The 13727-nt window shown below is 38.4% G+C and overlaps 2 protein-coding genes across 8 annotated transcripts in view; one reads left to right on the top strand and one right to left on the bottom strand.

Annotated features, from left to right (window-relative positions):
* LOC124219980 (uncharacterized) overlaps positions 1 to 13727 on the top strand; it is a 116429-nt gene that overhangs the window by 26954 nt on the left and 75748 nt on the right. The window lies entirely within an intron of this gene.
* The window catches only part of LOC124218868 (leucine-rich repeat-containing protein 15-like), a 120477-nt gene that overhangs the window by 48752 nt on the left and 57998 nt on the right, over positions 1 to 13727 (bottom strand). For 5 of the 6 annotated variants that reach the window (XR_006883212.2, XM_046625753.2, XM_046625751.2 and 2 more), the window contains exon 3: positions 1983 to 2057. The exons of the other annotated variant lie outside the window; for it this stretch is intronic. The gene's annotated coding sequence lies outside the window, so the exon portion shown is untranslated. The remainder of the gene's footprint in view (positions 1 to 1982; positions 2058 to 13727) is intronic. 6 annotated transcript variants of the gene reach the window in all.

The following is a 13727-nucleotide window of genomic DNA, read 5'->3' as shown; positions in this document are numbered from 1 at the left end:
TTGTCCATTGAGTTTGGACGATTAATCAGAGACTTGGGCCATTGATGCCTACCTGTTGCCGGTATTATATTCCAGCTTCCATTGGCAGTTTGCGCAGTTCTGTAATAAGCCTGACGCGTATCATATCTCCGGGGAAATTGGATTAAATTCAACCAAGCCTACTGGGATTACTACATACGTCCAGGTTGAACTGCAACCTATCTCTCGATGCCTGCAATGACGGATCTGCATCGCTCGTCCTGCAGAGGAATTACTCCGATCTCCGACAGTTTATTGATAGTTAATTGCTGTTTGATTCAATTGGTATTTCAAAGCTGCGCAATTTCGCTTCACAGATTCTGATCTTTATACATACGGGAGCTCAAATTCGAATACGTGAATAAGTGTTTACATTACGGTGTGTATAATGTATGCATTCACATTTTTCTCTTACATTGTATACACATATAGTGCATAATTCAATTTTCTGCGGATTTTTATGAAAACACTTTTACTCGCAGTATGGCATCGAATTTGAACGTTAAGAACGGAGGTAGAGCGGTAGAGAGAGAGAAAGAGAGAGAGAGCGAAAGCGGGGTGTTGAAAATTCTAGGGGTGTATACCTATGTATAATATTCACGGAAGTACATTCGGTTAAAGGCGAGGACATCCGGGTCAACTTTGAGTTTATTACAGACGCCGTGCTTTACCGCGAAATAATGTTAGTTTTGCAATTTAGTTTCTCGCCGTTTTTACCTTGGGGAATTTCACATGGTAAAATCGTATTTACGGTGTTATATAAGGTACGAGACGCAGACTGCACCCTGAACGCTCTTATGTATCTCGAAATTATATATGGAATGTGTAGCAAACGCGTAGAGATGAAGATTCGAACTGATATCTATCACGTGACCTCCTTAATTCGTGTATAATTGTATACATATTATCAATTTTTTATATCTTCAATGTCTGACGTATCAACATTTTTAACAGTCATCCAACAATTGATTATGCACATCCTTACAATACATGTTATGTATAGTGATGAAATAAACCTAACAAAACCGAAAAATATCTTGTCAATTCAGTTGGTCGGTTTGGGTCTTCGATGTTTGACTACAATACATAAAAGTTCCGAAAATAAAATGATAACGATAAGATACTCAGATAATAATTATAACTCGTTTAGTTGTGAGATGAAAAATATCAGAGTCTTGAAGAAATAACATGGAGGAAATTATTTAGGCACGTGTATTATTTTATTACTTCGAATCATCATTTCTACGCGGACAAATCTTTTCTATGAAAATTCAGCTCAGCGCCAGAGTCTAATTCATATATAATAACTATCATCCAGGAGAGTGATAATTCCCGGGTCATTACCTCGCCGCTAGACTCGGGCACGACCGACTGCAAAGAACCCACTTTAGATGTTAGATATCTATGTATAGCCGCGTTGGGTATGAGTTAGCAAATCTCGGCCCCGCCCGTATCCGAGATACAACTCTTGTACAAGAGACGCTTGCACAGAGTCGGCGAGGAGCCACGAAGAAAAGACCGTGAAACTTTTCCCCCTTTCTCCACTTTTGAACAGTCAGTCGTGTTGCGTACGTTTACAGAAAATACGCGGTCGCCTCGTGACAGATTTGCCTTATACAAATTATTTTTTAAGTGCCGAATGAAATATTACAACCTATGCATAATATAATACGTGCGCACTGATGTATATATGTATATGTATATATATATATATATATACGACTGGCTCTTATTATAACTTTAGCGATCAATTATACGATCCGAGAATTCCTGACATGAGTTGTTGCCGGGGATTTTTCGCGACCTATGTATGTCAATGTACGTACACACGTAGATCTCTTGGGATGATTTGTGAAACTCCTGTGGATTCGTGGATAGATTGTCGCAGATATCGAACTTGGGCTGTTTCTTTTTTTATCATACGTTTTTGGGTGATTGTGAAGTGAAGAAATTCATCAACTTACGGATATTTTCATGCCGAAAAATTCGAGTTTCCGAGCCGATTTATCCTTCATGCGTTATCCATGGTAGTACAAAGTCTGAAACATATAATTAATCACGAATATAACACGTCGTGCCTCGATTAAATTTGCTGGATGATCGACTATTTGTTATTTTCTTATGAAATTTTGATAAACCCTTGTACATACATTCGTGTATAGTAGATGCACATATTTAGGATTACCGGTTCTGGATACAGATTCCGTTACCGACACTTCGCTTATTGTTAGCCAAGACACAAACCTTTTTCTAGAATATTCGTATGACGTGTCGGTAACGCAATCTGTATCCAGAACCGTCACTTTATATCTACTATGGACAGGTTTTATACATGTTCGGCATAGCTAGAAGTTTATATAACGTTGAAAAGCTCGCACAACTCTCTGTTCGTGACCTTGACGAGGCTCCGCACTTCGTAACTTCATTCAAGCTCATCTCTCATATAACCATGACCCGATTACTGTATGTTCGCAAATAACTTTTGCCCCTCTAGTATTACGTATTCACGCGACTCGTACGAGACGATGTCGTGGTCAGGTACGTGATCAGACAGTGAACAATTCTGGATGAATTTATCTTCCAGTTTCGTTTTTCAAGGAAATTAAATGCCAGTGACTCTTCAATCATGCACCGCGCTCTACAGAGCATGCGATGATATCTTTTACACATTCTGCAACGGTACCTACCATTATTTTTATTACTTTCAATCCATGAACTCTGCTCACGGTTATAGGGAAGTGTTTTGTCGAGTATACTGATAATTTAATGGTAGGTATACCTATATTAGGAGAAGATTCTACCGATATCGTACCAGCGCACCTATACATATATCTACAAGGCGTTCATTTTTTGCATCGCGTGAGTCTGTCCTCTTTATCCTGCGAGTGGCACCGTGCTCGAGGACCGAGAATCAATATTCATTTCTGATAAACTGCACTCGGATAATCGACGGCATGTATAAACCGACCTCACGGATCCATCCTAGTCTTGGTAGTGTACAGTCGACGAACGTTCTTCGAGACGATTAGAAAACTTTACGAGGATACGTATAGTAGAATTACTTTCAAGTATACATATCGAATAACGCCACAGGGCACGAACCTATACCCTATCAATGTCTGACCTATTTTCACTTTACAGCGAATGCTCAAGTGCAGGGTGAGTGTACGTTCCGCGGTCCAAGGTACAACTTTATATCTATAACAACCTTTCCTCGATGTCTTTGGATCGATCATACACCCACCGTTGTTCCACTTTTCTATCCACTTTATATTATGGCGATGGAAGAAGGTTGGCGTGAAAGACGCGCCGCTTCCGAGGTTGGAGGACGGAAATTTCACATCATTGGTCATTCCGCTTGTCGTATTCTGTCTTCGCGTATATCTGATACCGTCACTGTAATCCAGTGAATGGTTCGAATGGCACAGTTTTTGGGTAAATTGGATTATAACACGAAGAACGTGGCAATGGTGATGTACCAGAGCGATCTTATTTTCTTGAAAACACTTCTGATCGCCAGTCGGTGGACTTTTATACGATATCTGATATAATTAACTTTTGAAAAGAAAAAATTACACCTGTACTGGACGTCAGATGTTGTATAACGGTATAAGAAATTGGAACTGAACAACGAAACGAAGTATCCTAAGGAAAGTGAAAACTAAATGGATTGTTCTTCTCGAGCACGTGACAAAATAAATTCACCCACAACGTTTCATCCTACAAAACGCAGTATTCGTGTGTTGTACCCATGCGATGAAAATATTTTGCAATGCAAATACGGTTGGGGAGAGATTTTATAAGGCCCATGCTACCGTATTTCAATCTCGTAAAGCATAATACGCGGTGTATTCAAGTTAATTTTTCAAAGAAATCTGCGAGACTGACTGCGAGAGGTGAATATGTGCGAGTTTACGCCGACGCGGATGATCGGTGTGTTTGTGTGTGTGTGTGTGTGTGTGCAGCCGCGTATATTCATCGCCACTTCTCCTAAGAGCTCCAACCCCCAGGAGAGGTAAATAATAGTTGATCATCTCGGCGGCACTGCTCGTATAAAGATTATTATGTTTGCCATCCTCGTCGGGCGCCTCGCAGAACCTCCCATACGTATTTCACCACCCCGTGCAAATAGCTGTGCACTTACAATCAGGGTTGCGGGCTATTTTCTCTTATTAGAATTGCCGTTCGCCTGCAAATAACAACTCCAAAGGTTACACATGATCCGTCAGAATCTGGCGTCCCTCATCGAGGTATTCTTTGGCTTCTTGAAAAACGTTCGATGCCAAAGTATCACACACGTCTTATTGTACTCCTGCTGATGAAGTAATTAACGATCCAACTTCGTTCGATATAAATACGTAACCTACCGATGCAGGCTAGTTAAGTGAAACAGATGTTTCGGACAGGGGATAATTTTTCGATCAATCAATCCTTTCTAATGATTAAAGTTCCCTAACTAAAGTGCACAGCTATTGACGTGAATTGAATAACTGCAGGGACTTTCGAGTTGGGTAGACGATTAACGGTTCTTCCGATCCTCGGTTTATCTTGATTTTTACTTCCGTTATTTGTCATCCATTTTTTCATCCATCGACTTGCGTAGTGACTTCGATTCGTGAGACTCGGCCTACTCGCTCCGCGTACGATGTACCACGATTTCGAATATTAGGTCCAATCAGCCGAAGAATCGCAACCGTAATTGAGACGACATCGTCGTTCGCTAATTTTGTTAAAAAGGAAATCTGCGGGGTTTTTCACACAAGATCGTCAACATATTGACCGTTATTTTTGTATAGTATCCTGTCGTAGACTCATTTTCCTCCTCTCCGCACCGACAAAAGCTCTCTAATGACGCGTCGACGACTCGAAACGAGGGGTATTCGAAAACTGAACTCCTGTATTTTGCCAACTTTTCAAGGAAGGAACGGAAAATCATTGCCATGCAGGCTGGAGTCGAGCCATTGTTGGATAATTAGGAACGACCGACGGACTTGGGCGAAGAATTTTCAAGTAGGTAGGTTCGGGTTGATAGCGTGGGTGTGTAATAATAACCATACGTGGTTCTTGTCGAAAAGTAAACTTCCTGCGACTCCCTCTCAACTTCCGGTCTCTTCAAGGTCTTCGATTAACTTACCCGCGCCGATGGAATACGAAATGTCTCTCTGCTGCTTAACCCGACTTACACAGACACACGCTTTGTGTGTTTTATACCAATAATGTACCTGATCGTTGTGTGTCTACGACACATGTACCTGGCGTAATATTTATTTACACCGCATACGTAATGCATTCGAGAAGTACGAATGAACGAATGAATGAGTAAGTATGTCGGGAAATGAAAAGGGAAAAGATCACCGTAAACGCCTTAGCCTGTAATGAGTTGTATATTTCTTTAAATATTGTACAAGTTAATCGCTCGGTCAGGTATGAATTTTAATTACCTCTTTTGATACTTACTCGTCTAACCGTCTTTTGTTTTACTCGGTTACGCTGAAAATAATTTTGCCCAAATTGCAGGGGAATATATTAATCTAGAGTTAGGTTGGCTTTTCAAAGTCGAAAAGCTCCTTGAATCCTGATACCTTAAACTCGTTTGCCACTTTATCCGCGTGTATTTCTTAAACTCTAATAAACTTCTTATCTCGGTACGAAAGTAACTTCGTCACTCGTGATTAAAGCGACGTCTCAGCCAGTCACAATTCGCCTCTCGCATATTTTCTTTATCTACGTGAATGATACAATAAATACGCATTCGCGAATCGGTGCGTCATCGGACGATGTGTCTACAATACGCTTCTTCAGGCACCGACTTCTCATCTTCTCAATCGCCGCACGCGAGCTCTTCGTTTCCTTCGAAGCGTGCGTCTGCGAAGGGATCAGAAGGTGAAAACTCATCATCTCCGGTCTCGAAGTGGAAGAAAATCCCCGGGATAAATCTAGCGAGTAATTTTCACCTATACATATATACAATTATTGATATATACCTGTATACATGTACATACTCGCTTGTAATTTGTGCTTTCTTTAACGGGAAGAAATTATTTTCTATAATAATACGGCTGAAAGAAAGAAATAAAGAAGAGAGCCACATTAAACCTATTTCTTTTATCGATTAACGGCCACTCGGCTACGCTGAAAGAGGAAAGAAATTACGCGGAAATTTTATTGACGTGGCTGCGGAGAAAACTTCATCTGTATATTATATATATATATATATATATATACATATATATATATATATATAAATATGTAATAGTAATGGTATTTTCTATCGGTGACTTTGGAAATTCTTTTGACAAGGCGATGTGCAGGCGAGTCGATGCCGATATCGATATCGAGGAGTTTAATTATCTCGTTGAGATCCATTCCTTCTTTATCGAATTCTGGGATTAGCCATTATACCAGGAAATAATGCAAGAAATACGGAATTTTTCCACCCACTTACTCAATCGTAGCGTAGCGGAAGTTCAGTCGTAATTAGATGTCGATTTTCACGTCACTAATTATGAAGGTATTCAATTAACCGTGCGTCACGCTTCTCAGTTAAATTCGTTGAATTTTTTTAGGGGGTGGTATTGTCGAAAAAATTTTTTAAATTTCATCCATCGAAGTTGAAGAGTATCGTTGCAGAGGTGCAACACCTTCGTTAGTCTTGAATTACTCAATTCTGCTGAAATATAAGTATAAGCGACTTGTTTTTTTTTTTTTTTTATTTTTCCATGAAATAATAGCTGTGCGTAATTTCGATAATTGTTGAAATTTTTAACGTCCGTTACTCAATTCAAAGAACGAAATACGGCAATGATGTAAGGCATGGCTCGATTATTTCGCGGACGAATTTTATGTGCGACGAGGAAAAAGGCCGAAGGTTTCCTCGAATATTTCTTCATTCGGTACGTCATAAAATTGACAACATCAGTCTTGAAGTGGTATTAAACCTGCGGTGAATTTTACCGCCTTTCTCGCGTCGCATGTGATCGGTTCTAATGCTGGCCACAGAGTGTCAGGCGAAACGGGGAAGAAGTTAGCCATCATTTTTATTACAAATTTTGTTGGCAACTGAAGCAAAATAATTGGGAAATTTGGAGGAAAAATTGTCTGCCAATCACCCTTGAAGAGCGTTTTCGATTTATTGCCGGTCTGGAAAAAGAGGACTTTTTGTTTTTTTTTCATTTAGAAAATATTGGCCTGAAATATTAACGTTAAAATTTTGTTTTTACGATAAAACATGATTCTTACAGCCTTTTTTTCCGAACACTCTCCTAGCTTATATTATATATCTAGAGGTATATTCTATACCTAATTTTATTTATTCCTGTTGTTCGCTATTTCACACTCTTAATTTTATTCAACTTGCGTATCTGCGGTGAGTAGAATGAATGAAGTAGAGAATGAGAGCTAGGGAATAATGGAGGCGAGGGATCGGCCTTCAGACTTGAAAAGCCGCGAGGCTTTCGCCGCACCTTTTTGCTCGGTACGTGAACGAACGAACAGGTTTTATTTCGACGTTTTCTTCTCTCTTTTGAAAGAAAGAAGAAGAAATGAAAAAAAAAGAAGGAAAAGAAAATGAATAACTATCCGCGAATTCTGCATCGGGAATTATAAGGAGCTTTCAACCTCGAATGGGCCACTTTCTTTCTTCTAATATTCCGTCGTCGTTACTTTTATGAAAATCAAGTAACCGGGTAGTCGGTATGCATTATTATACGATGTAGTTGAAGGAAACTTGAGATTTTCTTTAAAAAAAATGTAAGTTCATTCGCAATTTTCTTTCTCCCATCACGTATCCAAAATGTTATGTGAAAATCGGAAGAAGTATGAAATTATCGTCCTACGTCCCTCTTATTTTGATGCGGTGTAACCGTAATAACTTCATTGGATAAAAAAATATCCACTGCACTTGAGAAAATATTCAAATATCCATTTCGCGTCTAGGAATTTTGTACTTGAATGTTTGTTCTAGTTATAGTGAAATATACACGTATAATGGCGCGAATAAAAAAATTAGAATTAATTTAATGCTTTCTCGTCATTCATTTCGTTAAATGAATAAGATATGGTGAAAATTGAGTCAGAAAAGCGTTGATTGTAACAAATTCGTTAGATCAATAATAAGTTGACCTGATTTAATATCAGAAAAAAAGAAAATTGACTTTCGATTTTCGAAATTAAATAACGTGCGTACACAGCTCGTTATATTTTTTCCTTCTCAAGCATCGTTATTAAAAAATGTAAAATTTTAATGCTGCGGGGGTGGACGCGTCCTCTTAATAGCACGCCGCTAGGTATTATTCCGGTCATCCTATTGCACGAGTATAATGTCTGCATGGGTAGACGTGGGCATCCGTAGCGACGCGTGTAGGCAGGTGGAGGCAAAGCAATGCCTTCCTCTGCAGCTCCTTTGCGTTTGAAAAGCAATATATATTCAAAATACCCAAGGGGCGACGTGTTGCCCGCGTATCGACTTCCACTCAATCCCGTAGGTATACGTATACATACGTGTTACCTATAGGCGTTTAATATACGGCATACACCAACTGTTCGAACACCCGTTATACGTATTACCGGCCCTGAAAACTTACGCGCTATGGACTGAAAATAGATTTTTCCGGATATAACGCGGGTTTCGGCCTTATATCGTTCAATTTATGCCCACAAAAATCAATTCGGAAAGTTTGACGTTATTTTTTTATTTTCTACTTCCCGTTTCTCTGTTTTCACAGAAAAAAGGAAGCTATTGTAATTACCCTGATATTGAGAAGTTGAGTTTTCACTAAATCTCCACGTTTTTAAATTTACAGAATCACCTCCAGTCATTTTCAGAGTGACGTCTGTGTGTGTATGTATGTTTTTACTTACGTACGGGATCAATTTTTTTGATCCGACGATATCTCCGGAATGAATTACCGAATTCAATGATTTTCGTCTTGATCGACGTGGCTTTTTCAAACTTAGAACTGGTTAGATTTTGGCTTTGATCGATCCAGTAATTTTTCAATTATTTGAACAGCAAAATTCCAAGAAATCAAATGAAACTGATGATATCTTGAGAATGGATGAATGGATTTGAATGAAAATTGGTATCGAGAGGTTTTTTTGTATTGCTGATCACGAATCTAAGGTCAGATTTGTAAAATTTAAATTCGGCGTGTTCGATAAGATGAAAAAAAAAAACTAAAAACATTTGGATTTTGATGAAAATTGATGCTTGTCGGTTTGTTGGGTGGCTGATCACGAATCCTAGATCAGACTTCCAAAATTTGTAATGGTGGATCCATTATAGAAGTTCGAAATAAAAAAAATCATTATATTTTTAAGTAATATGATACCTGAAAGCTTTTAAATCGTCAATCACGAGTCTGAATTTGTATTTCGAACTTCGAATTGGATATTATTCTTTTCTCCTCTCTATGAACTTGGAACCTGCAGTGTAAGAACGGGAAGTTCGAGGATTGGCTCGTGGCCAGTCTAAAGCCGTTTGTTTTTCTTTCTTTTCACATTTCTTTCAACAGACGCAAAATTGCGGGTTTTTTACAGACATGTAATCACGTGAAAATTTTTATAGAAATTTGACTTCACTCGCGGTTTATTTTCCGTACAATATAAATCGTGAAAACATATTGTATGATTTTTTACTATTTTTCTGAGTATACATATGTCCATTCAACGCTGCACGTATATATTTGCCTATAAAAATATTTATCCAAAGAAGAATTTCTCTCGACACGTTTCCGTATTTAGATCTCTCTCATCTCACCGAGGAGTGTGATATTATTTGATATTTCTGACAGGGAATTGCTTGAACAGTTGAGAGCTGAGGTTTGCACGTACATTTTCCGTAGGTTATAAGAATGTCGCGTGCAGGTGTCGAGGAGAAGTATGGAAAGAAATACACAAGCTAGCTGAGGGTGTGGAAGGTTTTACGGTATTCGACGATCCTGGAAAACTAAATTAATAACGAGCTGCTATCGACGGATATCCTGATATTCTTACAACGTTTCACATTTCCATTCTCTCTTGTTACTCAATGTCTGGTACATGTTATTTATCACCTTTTGTTTAATTCAATCCATCCGATTTATTTCGGTTTATCTCAAAACTGAAGATTATTTATTCAGCGTTTCAATCTGCCATTGAAAAATCTTCACCGATATTCCAAACGAGAGAGTGATGGAAATGCTTCAATAATCATGGCGACGAATATACCGATCGGATTGAAAAAAGAAGAATTGGAAAAATAGAATTTTTTGAAAAACGTAAAAAACGTTTTTCATTATTTATTCATGTTTCGGCTTGAAAAGTTTTGTACACCAAACCGGTACAACATTTGAAACCTGTTCTTGTAAAGGATATTCGGATACGAATTTTATCAGAAAGAAAAGAAAATTGGACATCTTTTCTTCAACATTTATGTAACGGTGAATAATAATTCATATTTTCTGGGTGTAGTACACGAGGACATGTAAAATATTGATGAAAAGATTACCGAAGATCTATAACTAGAATTATGAACTGTAGGAGAAATTCAATGATTTTCTATTCCTAAATAAAACAACATATATAATAATAATAATAATAATAATAATGTACAATCTTTTATCGTACTGTGTTTTCAATTCGTTTTCTCCCTATATTTCTTATCTTTTCGTAAAAGAATATTTTACAAGTAGCTTGAAACACCGAATGGCGTTAAAATGTAAAAAAAAAAAAAAAAATTTTAATCAGTTATTCCCGTAATTGAACAAGGGGCACGAAATTTTGGGTCGAAGAAACTGTGTTACAACTAATCCGTTATATCGTGTACGTGACAACGGAGAATCGAAGAACGCATTTATAACTAGAGGATCCAGCGATCGATACCGAATACCAAATTTACCCAGGGAGCGAGGCGATACGATCTACGACTTCCTCGACGTGCTACACGGGGGTCCTTTCAGTATTTGAATTCAATTGGCGAATCTATTATTCCGCCGGTATCCTGCAGCCGTCGCCGCGGAAACACGTCAATACCAATTAATTTTAGTCTACGAATTACCTGGGCAAAAAGGTGAGCCGTAATGTCAATGCCTCATTGTTACTCCGGGCTTTGCGAAACCGCCGCCGCGTGTCAGGTTCCAATTTCATATTAACTTCGGCGGCTTGGTACGCGTATCTAGCATTCCTCGCTAAATCGACCCGCTCGGTCTTCGACTACTTTCATTTCTTACCACAGCCGAAAAATATAGTCCTAGGTAGAAAATGAAAATTAGTTTTATAGCTGTTACCGGAAAGTCTAGTATCCGTTGCTATTCTTTCCCATTACGATCACTGTTGCTACATTTTCTTGCAACTGTTGCGAAAATTTAATTCTCGTGCAAGAATAGATTGACGTTAAAGCCTTGTTTAATTTCTTGTATTGTTGTATCAACTCTAAACAAGTACTCGAGTTTTTATATTCAGATCTTTGTTCGGCATATTTGTTTTGCTTATGACTTATGGAGACCAATGTATCTTTGGACGTAAAAATTTAAAAACTTGAATGATGTACAAAATCGTTTAAGCAGCAATCCACAAAGATCGACTATTACTTTTGATTCGGTCGACATTTTTTACTTTAAAAACTACAAAAAACAGTAGAAACAAACGCCAGCCAATTCTCGGTCTAGGCTTACAAATTTTTATATCTGACGTAAGGTATCGCGTCTAATGTTGATTTTCAAAAATCAAGAATGAAACAAGCTTGATAAAATCTGAAGAAATATCCTAGTGCTCTACAGAGTTGGAGCAACGATATAAAAAATCACGAACCAAATCCAAGAGGGCAAGGTTTGATTTGGCGCGGAATGCCTTATATACGCACATAGTATACACCGCAGATTCATTGCCCCCTACGCATCCTGAATAAAAGTTCGATGCGTTCTTATATTTCTTACTCGTCATGTATATTGCATACGTATATACATACATATAACATATATATATATATATATATATATGTATGTATATGTACACGGTATATATCTCACATGTGAAACTGGTCTTTTTTATACACCTATTTAGGCACGTGTCGGGAATACGCTCTGCGGTCACGAAAACGTGCCCTAAAGAATAATTCATGAAGGATCGAGGTTTGGCAAAGATATTGATTGAATTTTTTGTCGGTTAATCTTTTTCATCACGCGGTGTCGTTACAGACCATTACTTGTAACACGAAAGCTCATTACTCGTCGTAGATTAATCGTCGTTGACTTTTTTACTATTATAATACAGCTCAATTTACAATCATTACTAAATTATATTTTATGCATATATTTTCTCTTGTTGGAAATTGTGAAATTAATTTAACTGTGTGTTTTGAACAAAAAGCAAAAACAGTCATTTCAGAGTTTTGGGATTCGGTAAAAATTGCACTCAGATTACGGGAACTCGATTCCGTCGAACTAATTCCAAAGTTGCAGAATATTTATTGAAAAAAAAACGTTGATAACTTGAGCCTCATATTTCAGACAAAGCGTGCGAAATGCAATAAAAAAAAAAAACTACTACTACTCGTCGGTGTTTCGTAGTCTTTCTAAAGTATTTGGTACATTATCGTACTTTTTTAAAAGAACCAGTTTCGTCATGGATCCTTCACCTCTAATTCGTCATCTGTAATAACAAACTTCCGTTTCGTACTCGAGAGATTCGACGCCGATAGAACCGCGTGTCATTCTAGACGTAACATATAATAAGATGACGTTGTGTAATTTACCACTAAAATAAAACAATGTCAGAAATAGATTGTTGACAAATGTTGAGGCTACGGTCTGAGCGGTATGACGTGATGCGTTCTGTAATTAAACCGTACATACGCTATACGATGAGATTTCATTGTCATTGTCACGGACGACAATTCCTCGTTTCTTCTTTCAATCCTATACATCCACGATCTTCCTTCGGCTTCATTTGCGATGAGTCACGATTCTCCCGTTTCCTCCATCTTTTTCTTTTCCTTCTTCTTCTTGCGACGTCCCAGCTTTATATAATACTCGCAACAGCGGATCTCCACAGCGTAGACACGCATTACGCCAACATAATATATCCGCGTAAATTATTATACTTATAACGATGCCGGTCGAACAAGTGCAGCTTTACAGGTATGTATGTGTACCAGAAGAAGGAAGGAAGGCCTGCCAGGAAGAAGAGGTACCGTCGGCCAGTGACCGCTGGTCAGTCTCGACCTTCCTCGTCATAATCATCATCATCACCATCATCATCACCGCCGTCATCATCGAGGAAACATTAAAACTGAAGGTAAGCCAGGCCTGGCATGGATGCAGAGGAGAATTGCGGTGATGTCATGCTTTGCGCATCGGATACCCGAAAACGGAAGTCTCGAAACGCCGCCGAGAGGGCGCCAAGCTCTACGACGTCGAAGTCCTGTTACCGAATGCTTAATTAATTATCCACTTCCAAAGTCATTAATGGGGAAAATCGGCCGTCAACAGTTCGGACACGCGTCTTACTCCTAATCCTGCTGGGTTAAACACGCGCGAGCTGCGGAAAACAGCCGGGAATTTTCATTGGCCTTTTTTCTCGGGCGTATAAACTGGATATTTTTTAACTCGCCTAACATTTTGTCTTACATACGAATTGTGGGCCTATGAATTTCTGTGACGATTTCTACGAACTTTTACGGAAATTTCTATGCAGAAGTGTAGGATTTGGAACAATTCATAGTTTACTATAAT

The sequence above is a fragment of the Neodiprion pinetum genome, chromosome 5 (assembly GCF_021155775.2).
Source record: "Neodiprion pinetum isolate iyNeoPine1 chromosome 5, iyNeoPine1.2, whole genome shotgun sequence".
Classification (NCBI taxonomy): domain Eukaryota; kingdom Metazoa; phylum Arthropoda; class Insecta; order Hymenoptera; family Diprionidae; genus Neodiprion; species Neodiprion pinetum.
This window is presented reverse-complemented; position numbering and strand designations above follow the sequence as displayed.